We start from the raw sequence: 10,401 nt of genomic DNA on the forward strand, positions 1-10,401 counted from the left end.
ATAGAGCTTCTCCCTCCCGCAGGTCCTGTACCAAGCACAGTTCAGCTGGACCTGATGATCAGGGCCAGTAAATGGCTGCTTTGCACGTGTTTTTTAAATGTGTGTCAATCTTGGCATGAATTAGGAAATGCTTCATTTGTCCTTCTAGGCCATGTTTTTGATTTTTGGCCAAGCCAAGTGAGGTCTTACAGACAGAGAAATGCAGTCAAGTGAAGTGTAACATGATACCTTTGATCACTGCATCCCGTGGATTTCAGCAGTTGGGGGAATGCGCTAGGCCCCAACAGGCAGAACGCTGTTGATTTTGGTTGAACTCAGAAGAGGAAATGGGGGACATGAAGCCCCTGACAGAGCCGTCGGCTTCAACTACCTCTGTAATTGTCTGTAGCTCAGTGAACCAGTTGATAAGAATGGCAGGGGGAAAGCATTGTGTGCAGCTGGAATCGGGGTGGGTGTCAACACAGAGCCTCTGGCGTGGGGGAGCAAATGGGGGAACTCTGGGATGAGGGAAAGGGACATGGGTGCCCCTGGCATACAGGGAACTGGGAGGACACACAGAGCCCCTGATATAAGGGAGGGGAGGGGCGGCTGAAGTGGGTCCCTGCAATGGATGGGGATGAGAGGGTGGCACATAGGGCACTTGGGAGGGAGAGGGGGAGGGGGCGGGATGAAGGGATGGGAGGAGCTCCTGGGGTACAATGTGCTCAGGCTAAAGAAGCAACAAAGTGTGCAAAACCCTCTCGTTTAGTAGTGCCTTGAGATTCTCATTACATATTTGGGAGTTCTCTAGTGACTTTTTTTGACTCTTGTAAACTCAGCCCATTTTTACCCACCCAACCAACTGTGTTGCCTACTTCATAAAAAGCTAGCGCTCTCTAGCTGTTGAAGGCAGGGGGAATCATGCCATTGACATTAGTAGGGGCTGGAGCAGGTCCAAAGCGTCTGCTGTATTTCTCAAAGACTTCGACTTCCAGTCCTATTAAGGGGGTCATTTTATTTTTTTAATTTAAAATCCTTCACAGTTGATTTTTACAAGATAAATGTTGATTTGCCTCATGGATGAGAGATGACAACTCAGCCTTTCATGTAATGACTGGTTATGATGTGGGATCCCAGTCCACTTGTAGTTTTTTTCCACGAAGGAAGAAAGTTGACTTCAGAAAAAGAGGTCTTTGTATCTTAGCAGCATTAAAAATATATAGAAATAGAAACTGCGATATATTATTAAAGCGTATGAATTAGAAAAAAAAAGGCTAGACATATTTCTTGTCATTCAAAAAGAGCTGTTCTCTGAAGTACAATGTGGTCTAAACTCTAGATCTGGCACTTAGCAATATTTTATAAGCATTGCCCTTTAAAGCATGTGTTATGATGTGGAAAGCAGCTGTGCATTTGTAATAGGAGGAAGAGAACTGGGTTAGATAAGGATGAAATTGGGGAGATTTCCCTTCATTATCAAAAACCCTAATCTTTGAGTATAATTATTTAAAATGGGGTTTAACCCCCATTAGGCCTAGTTGTTGTTAGTATTATGTCTCTCAATGCTGCAGGTAGATTAGCTTCCACTATAGCCACAATAAACCCCGTAAGCACTGATAGTGACACAAAGTAACAGAGTCTAATAATGCTTAGCACTTATGTGGTTTTTCATCCTCAAAGCATGTTACAAAATTAATTTTAATACTGTAGTAAAAAGGACTCTGTAAGTGACTTGTTGAGCAGATTCTAACACTGGAAATATAATTTGTGGGATGGAAAATCTGAACAGCTGGCATTGCATTGCAAACTGTTCCCAGATAATGAAAAAAAAAATCATCTTCCAAACAAGTGTGGAGCATTCCAGCATATTATTTTTTGCCTGCCTCATGAGATGCCCTTCTATCTCCTGAAAACAAATGAGCAACAACCATTCCATAGTTGCAGTTTTCCACCTGCAGCCTTGTATTACTGGTGAATGAAGGTCCGTGCCAGGATGTGACTGACTACTTCTTCCCAATGAGCTCAGGGACAATTTTTTAGTGTTCCACAACAGCAAAGATTCTGTTATGTATAACACAGGTCCCATTACATGATAATATTCTTCCTGCCCTGCAAACGGTGTACATGTGTGTTTGACGTTATATATGTACAGAAGCATTTTGGCTGTATTAGCATTACACTAATGTAAGTGGACAATCAATGATTCATTTGGTATTTATTGCAGTACAAATAGCCACAAGGAGCTAAACGTGTATATATAAGGATCTTTTATAGCACTTTCCTTAAAAGAAAAGTCTCCCTGTGAAATGTGCCCCCCAAATTAAAACCCAGTGTTCCTACAATATCTACTTTACTCTGACAGGACAGAAAGTTCTTATTGTGGGCTCCATAACTCATGACCCCGACTGGTGTGAAGGCTTCAGTGATGCATCTGGTACAAAAGACAAGAGGTTTGGTACTGCCTCAGGCCTAGTCTACACTAGTAGTTTAGGTCGAATTTAGCAGCATTAAATTGAATTAACCTTGCACCCATCCCCACAACAAAGCCATTTTTGTTGACATAAAGGGCTCTTAAAATCGATTTCTGTACTCCTCCCCGACGAGGGGAGTAGTGCTGAAATCGACATTGCCGGTTCGAATTAGGGTTAGTGTGGAAGCAATTCGACTGTATTGGCCTCCAGGAGCTATCCCACAGTGCATCATTGTGACCGCTTGGGACAGCAATCTGAACTCAGATGCACGGGCCAGGTAGACAGGAAAAGCCCTGTGAACTTTTGAATTTCATTTCCTGTTTGCCCAGCGTGGAGAGCTGATCAGCACAGGTAACCATGCAGTCCCAGAATCGAAAAAGAGCTCCAGCATGGACCGTACGGGAGGTACTGGATCTGATCGCTGTATGGGGAGATGAATCCGTGCTATCAGAACTCCGTTCCAAAAGACGGAATGCCAAAACATTTGAAAAAATCTCCAAGGCCATGATGGACAGAGGCCACAACAGGGACTCAACACAGTGCCATGTGAAACTTAAGGAGCTCAGACAAGAAAGCCAAAGAAGCAAACGGTCCAGTGTAGAGCCGCAGACATGCCACTTCAACACTGAGCTGAATTCTAGTGGGGGCTGCCACCACTACACCACCCCGTCCGTGGACTCCAATGATGGGGTACTCTGTCGCCATGCCAGAGGATTTTGCGGACGGGGAAGATGAGGAGGAGGAGGAGGAGGAGGTTGAGGAGACCACACAGCATACCATTCTCCCCAACAGCCAGGATCTTTGTCTCAGCCTGACTGAAATACCCTCCCAACCCTCCCAAGGCAGTATCCCGGACCATGAAGCCGGAGAAGGGACCTCTGGTGAGTGTACCTTTGTAAATATAAAACATGGTTTAAAAGCAAGCATTTTTTAATGATTAATTTGCCCTGAGGACTTGGGATGTATTCGTGGCCAGTACGGCTACTGGAAAAGTCTGTTAACATGTCTGGGGATGGAACGGAAATCCTCCATGAAGCTCTCCTGGAGGTACTCTAAAAGCCTTTGCAGAAGGTTTCTGGGGAAAGCAGCCTTATTCCGTCCTCCATGGTAGGACATTTTACCACGCCATGCTAATAGCAAGTATTCTGGTATCATTGCATGACAAAGCCTGGCAGCGTATGGTCCCAGTGTTTGCAGAAATTCAAGCAACATCCATTCTTTATTTCTCTGTGTTATCCTCAGGAAAGTGATATCGTTCATGGTAACCTCGTTGAAATACGTGAATTTAATTAAGGGGACATTCATAGGTGGCCATTACTACTGGGCTGTTTGCCTGTGGCTGAAAAGAAATCCTCCCCGCGGTTAGCCAAGCGGTGGGGCGGGGGAGGCATTGGCGCTGAGCTATTTGCGTTTGGCTAGCGGGGATCTTCCCTGATACCAGCCACGTGGTTGGGGAAGGGTTAAAGCGATTATCGCAGCGAAAAGGATGTGGGGGCAGAGCTTCACACTGAGCTGTTCGCGTTTGGCTAGCAGGGATCTTCCCTGATACCAGCCACGTGGTGTGGTGGGGGGAGGGTTAAAGCGGTCGTCCCAGAGAAAAGGATGGTGGGGGGGGTGAGTTTGTACCGAAATCACATGTGCTACGTAATGTGAATAGTGTTGTTCACCGTGAAAGAGTATACCCATTGTTCTGTAAAACGTATCTTTTAAAATACTTCTCTCCCTTTTTTTCCTCCTGCAGCTGCAAATGTTTCAAGCCTCCCTCCTCCGTCCCAAAGGCTATCTCAGATAAGGCGGTGAAAAAAATGCACGCACAATGAAATGTTCTCTGAGCTCATGCAGGCCACCCGCACTCAAAGAGCTCAGCAGAAAGGGTGGAGGGACACAATAGCACAGGACAGGAAAGCGGCCAATGAACATGAGGAGAGGTGGCAGCAGGAAGATCAGAGGATGCACGAAGCAACGCTGGGGCTACTGCGGGAACAAACAGACATGATCCAGCATCTGGTGGAGATTCAGGAATGTCAGCTGGAGAGATTGCCTCTGCAGCCCGTGTGTAACCGCCCTCCCTCCTCATCATGTTCCATAGCCGCCTCCTCACCCAGACACTCAAGAACATGCGGGGAGGCTCCAGGCACTCAACCACTCCACCCCAGTGGACAGAAGGCTGTCATTCAACAAGTATTGAAGTGGCCTCTTCCTTCCCTCCTCCCCTCCTCTCCCACCCCACCCGGGCTACCTTTGTGAGTTATCTCCCTATTTTTATAATCAATTAATAAAGAATACATGGTTTTTAAGCTATAGTGACTTTATTTCCAATCTGTGATCGACGTGGGGAGGTCGGTTTGCTTACAGGGAATTTTAGAGTCAACCAAGGGGGTGGGTTTTCATCAAGGAGAAACAAATAGAACTCTCACACGGTACCCTGGCCAGTCATGAAACTGGTTTTCAAAGCTTCTCTGATGCACAGAGCTTCTTAATGTACTCTTCTAATCGCCCTGGTGTCTGGCTGTGTGTAATCAGCCACCAGGCGATTTGCCTCAACCTCCCACCCCGCCATAAACATCTCCCCCTTACTCTCACAGAGATTGTGGAGCACACAGCAAGCAACAATAACAATGGGGATATTGGTTTCGTTGAGGTCTGAGTAAGTCAGTAAACTGCACCAGCGACCCTTCAAAGTCCAAATGCACACGCTACCACCATTCTGCACTTGCTCAGCCTATAGTTGAACCGCTCCTTATTACTGTCCAGGGTGCCTGTGTACAACTTCATGAGCCAGGGCATTAAGGGATAGGCTGGGTCCCCAAGGACAACAATTGGCATTTCAACATCCCCAACAGTTATTTTCTGGTCTGGGAAATAAATCCCTTCCTGCAGCTGTTTAAGCAGACCAGAGTTCCTGAAGACGCGAGCGTCATGAACCTTTCCCGGCCATCCCACATTGATGGTGGTGCAATGTCCCTTTTGATCTACCAGTGCTTGCAGCACCACTGAAAAATACCCCTTGCGGTTTATGTACTGGCTGCCTTGGTGGTCCGGTCCCAAGATAGGGATATGGGTTCCGTCTATCGCCCCACCACAGTTAGGGAATCCTATTGCAGCAAAGCCATCCACTATGGCCTGCACGTTTCCCAGAGTCACTACCTTTGATAGCAGCAGCTCAGTGATTGCGTTGGCTACTTGCATGACAGCAGCGCCCACAGTAGATTTGCCCACTCCAAACTGATTCCCGACTGACCGGTAGCTGTCTGGCGTTGCAAGCTTCCAGAGGGCTATCGCCACTCGCTTGTGAACTGTGAGGGCTGCTCTCATCTTGGTATTCTGGCGCTTCAGGGCAGGGGAAAGCAAGTCACAAGGTTCCATGAAAGTGCCCTTAAGCATGTAAAAGTTTCGGAGCCACTGGGAATCATCCCAGACCCGCAACACTATGCGGTCCCAGTCTGTGCTTGTTTCCTGGGCCCAGAAGTGGCGTTCCACGGCATGAACCTGACCCATTAACACCATGATGTCCATATTGCCAGGGCCCGCCCTTTGAGAGAAGTCTGTGTCCATGCCCTCATCAATCTCGTCACCATGCTGCCGTTGCCTCCTCATCTGGTTTTTCAGCTTTTGGTTCTGCATAAACTGCATGATACTGCATGAGGTGTTTACAATGCTCATAACTGCTGCGGTGAGCTGAACGGGCTCCATGCTTGCTGTGCTATGGCGTCTGTGTAGAAAAAAGGCGCAAAACGATTGTCTGCAGTTGCTCTCATGGAGGGAGGAGGCGACTGACGACTGTAGCTATCCCACAGTTCCCACAGTCTCCACCAATCATTTGAATTCTGGGTTGAGCTCCCAATGCCTGATGTGGCAAAAACATTGTCGCAGGTGGTTCCAGGTACATGTTGTCAGGCCCCGCCCTCCCTCCCTCTGTGAAAGCAACAGGAAAAAATAATTTCTTGTCTTTTTTCATTGTCACCGTATGTCTACTGGATGCTGCTGGCAGATGCAGTACTGCAGCGCTACACAGCAGCATCCCCTTGCCTTGCCTTGCGGATGGCAGACGGTGCAGTATGACTGGTACTCGTCATCATCGTCCTGTGGGTGCTCCTGGCTGGCCTCGGTAAGGTCGGTCGGGGGACGCCTGAAAAAAGGGGGAATGACTTCAGGTCATTCGCTCTTTAAATTCTGTGTAATGGAGATTGAGTCTTGCCTGGAATATCATGCAAGCTGGAGGCTTCTGCCTCAGGTTGCTCTCCCAGTCGGCAGCACCGCACGGTCGCACCTACCCCAGCCTATCCTTTTGCTCCCATGGCTCATGAAGCCTGGACAGTAGTAAGGAGCAGTCCAACTATAGGCTGAGCAAGTGCAGAATGGTGGTTCACTCTACTGCCCTGTAAGCCAACCGCCCTCCCCTCCCCCCTTTGATCTCTGCTTGCAGAGGCAATAACGTCAGTGTTGTTTCTTATTCATGCATTCTTTATTACTTCATCACACAAATGGGGAGATAACTGCCAAGGTAGCCCGGGAGGGGTGGGGGAGGAGGGAAGCAATGGGTGGGGTTGTTGTATGGGTACCCCCTAGAATGGCATACAGCTCATCATTTCTGCGGGATGTCTGGGACTCTGACCCAGAGTGGCCACTTGCATCTGTGGTTCTTTAGTAGGCTTACCTGATATTCTAGGCAGGACTGAATCTGCATTAAACAAAACTTAAAGAGAATGACCTGGGAGTCATTCCCATTTTTGTGTAGGCACCCCCGACTGACCTCACGGAGGGCGGCCAGGAGCACCCATGACAGCAGCAGATGGTACAGTATGACTGGTAACCGTCTTTGCTAACTTGAAAAGCAGCAGATGGTACAGTATGACTGGCAACCATCTTTGCTAACTTGCAAAGTCAAGAAGCTGCAGCAGCATCTACTGGATGTGTCTGTCAGCAGCATCCAGTAGACATACAATGACAGTGAAAAAAGGCTGAATGGGCTCCATGGTTGCCGTGCTGTGGCATCTGCTTAGGCAATCCAAGGAAAAGGGTGCAAAATGATTGTCTGCCATTGCTTTCATTGGCGGGGGGGGGGGGGTTGACTGACAACATTTACTCATAACCACCTGCGACAAATTTTTGGCCCCATCAGGCATTGGGAGATCAACCCAGAATTCCAATGGGCAGCGAGGACTGCGGGAACTCTGGGATAGCTCCAACAGTGCACTGCTCCGAAAGTCGACGTTTGCCACGGTCCTATGGATACACACCGCCGAATTAATGTGCTTAGTGTGGATACGTGCACTCGACTTTATACAGTTGGTTCCCAAAAATTGACTTCTGTAAAATTGGAGTAATTTCGTAGTGTAGACATACCCTCAGTCTAAAGAGGACCACACAGTGTCTTGTCAATGCAAATTATTACATACGAGATGAAAATAGTGATTCCTGGCAGACTGAAAAGTCATATGATGTGTCAGTAAGTTTTTGTTTGCTTGTTGACCTCCTGAGAGGTCAGCTATCCTGAGGTCTGAAACAAGGCTAACCAATTAGATTGGCTTAACAGTGGTCATTGTTTACCTCTTAGGTCAATAAATACTGACATCACTAAGCTAATATCAATTTAATACAACACGATACAAAAATGATTGACAGTGTCAAAATACTGTCATGATCATGATCTATTGATTTTAGTAATGTATCACTACAGTACTGATTTTCCTGTATTCATTAGCATAATTCTTTATTCTTTTAGAATAATAATGTACATTACTACATTAGTACATTACCACAGATGAGACACTAACTGTAATACAATTACAGAATTAATTTATCACACCACTAAAAAGTAGTATATTCACTTAACACATTGTACCTTAATGCCCAGTTAATTACATTTTGGAATATCAGCGCTGATCAATGTGCAGATCAACTCTGAAATATGTGTTTGAGAGTCAGCTAAAAAAGACTTGACTTTCATCCCTGTGCAAGTTTTCTTCTGCATTTGGAATTATAAAGTACTGACATTTTCATTATTCATGAATAAAACAGTTTTTCTTTCAGAGGTTTTCAAATGTAGCCCAGATTTACAAAAAATACGAAACAAGGCCCACAAATTCTGAAGACACGTCCATTGTGATGATTGTCTAGTTTTATTGACATGTTTCTATGCCTTCTCTCTAAGCACCACACCAGTCCTCTTCAAAATAAACAGGTAACTATTATATTTTTGTGTGAGTCATAGTCCAGCACCTGTTACAGTATTAAAGGACATTATTTCCTCCAAGTTACACAGCAGCTGCCATCTCTATCTTAGTCTCCTGGTTACCTGCATGCATTTAGTACAATGACTACACTGAATGCTTTAAAAGCTATGTAGACATTTACATCTTCTAATGGAAAACTATGACTTAGTGGGGACTTTTTCAGTCACGTTACTGGGAATATATACAGAGCACAATTTGGAGCCGTAAACTTGTCCAAACCAGTCTTTACGCACCTATATTGGCCATACATCAAGAAAGGATTCAGCAAATTATGGCACAGCAGATGCACACACCTACATATTGTTTATTTCCAACACATGCTATCATATTGATTATTCCCACACTAAGGTGTGGTGCAGGATCAAAGTTTCCAGCTGGAAACATTTCAAAGCCTTTGAATTACTCCACTGATGTAAAAGTTAAAGACCAATTTTGTGTAAATAGAGATTTGATTACCCACACAGAAGGCCAGCTGCGATGAACAGCATGTTAAAAGGCTTTTTAATGATGAAATAGGTTTTGGACAAAGTGCTAGAGGGGAAGATTGAGCATATAGGTCAGAAGACATAAAGGGCATTTTTAAGAGGTTTCCACCTGTCCTATTTTGAGGGCATATTTTTGTACCTACAATTAACTGTAAACACCAGTCCTGCCATGGAGACAAATTTAGCTCCTGCTTCTCCTTCACACTTGTCCAAATCAGGAGTAATTGCTGATGCCGTTGGCGTGAAAGCAGCATAAAACCAGTATAATGATAGCAGAATTAGATCACAGTTGGTAAGAATTGTGCCAGCAAGAAAGTAGACAGCTATTAACGCTGCTTGCCACACATTAAATGGATTAAAAACTGGTTGACAGGTCTCAAAATGTAACTGTAAATAGGGGAATCATCACTGAGTGGCTTTGTTTCTATTGGGGTCCCACAGGGATTGGTTCTTGGCTCTCACTATTAAACATTTTTATCAAGGGCCTGGAAGAAAATATAAAATCATGACTGATGAAGTTTGCAGATGACACAAAGATTAGGGGATTGGTAAATAATGAAGGAGACAGGTCACTGATACAGAGCAATCTGGATTGCTTGGTAAACAAGCAAACAATGTGTGTTTTAACATGGCCAAATGGAAAGTTACATATCTAGGAACAAAGCATTTAGGCCATGCTTCCAGGATGGGGGAGACTCTAGCCTGGGAAGCAGTGACTCTGAAAAAGGCTTTGGGTCATGGTGAATGATCAGTTGAATGTGACCTCCTTGTGCGACTCTGTGGCCAAAAGGCCTAATGTGATCCTTGGATGTATGAATGGGAATAGGCAAGTTATAGGTACTGGTGTGACTTCTATTGGAATACTGTGTCTGGTTCTGGCACTCCAAGAAGGAAGTTGATAAATTTGAGAGGGTTCAGAGAAGAGGCACAAGAATAATTAAAGAATTGATAAATATGCCTCATAATGATATAGTCTGATAGTTCAATCTGTTTAGTATAACAAAGAGAAGGTTAAGGAGTGACTTGATCACAGGCTGTAAGTACCTACATGGGGAACAAAAATTTGATCACGGGCTCTTCAATTTAGCTGAAAAAGGTATAACATGATGCAATGGCTGGAAGTTGAAGCTAGACAAATGTAGATGGTAAATAAGCCATACATTTTTAACAGTGAGAGTAATTAGTCATTGGACCAGCTTCCCAAGGGTTGTGGTTAATTCTCCATTGCTA

Source organism: Mauremys mutica, chromosome 9 (assembly GCF_020497125.1).
Source record: "Mauremys mutica isolate MM-2020 ecotype Southern chromosome 9, ASM2049712v1, whole genome shotgun sequence".
In the NCBI taxonomy this organism is placed as follows: domain Eukaryota; kingdom Metazoa; phylum Chordata; order Testudines; family Geoemydidae; genus Mauremys; species Mauremys mutica.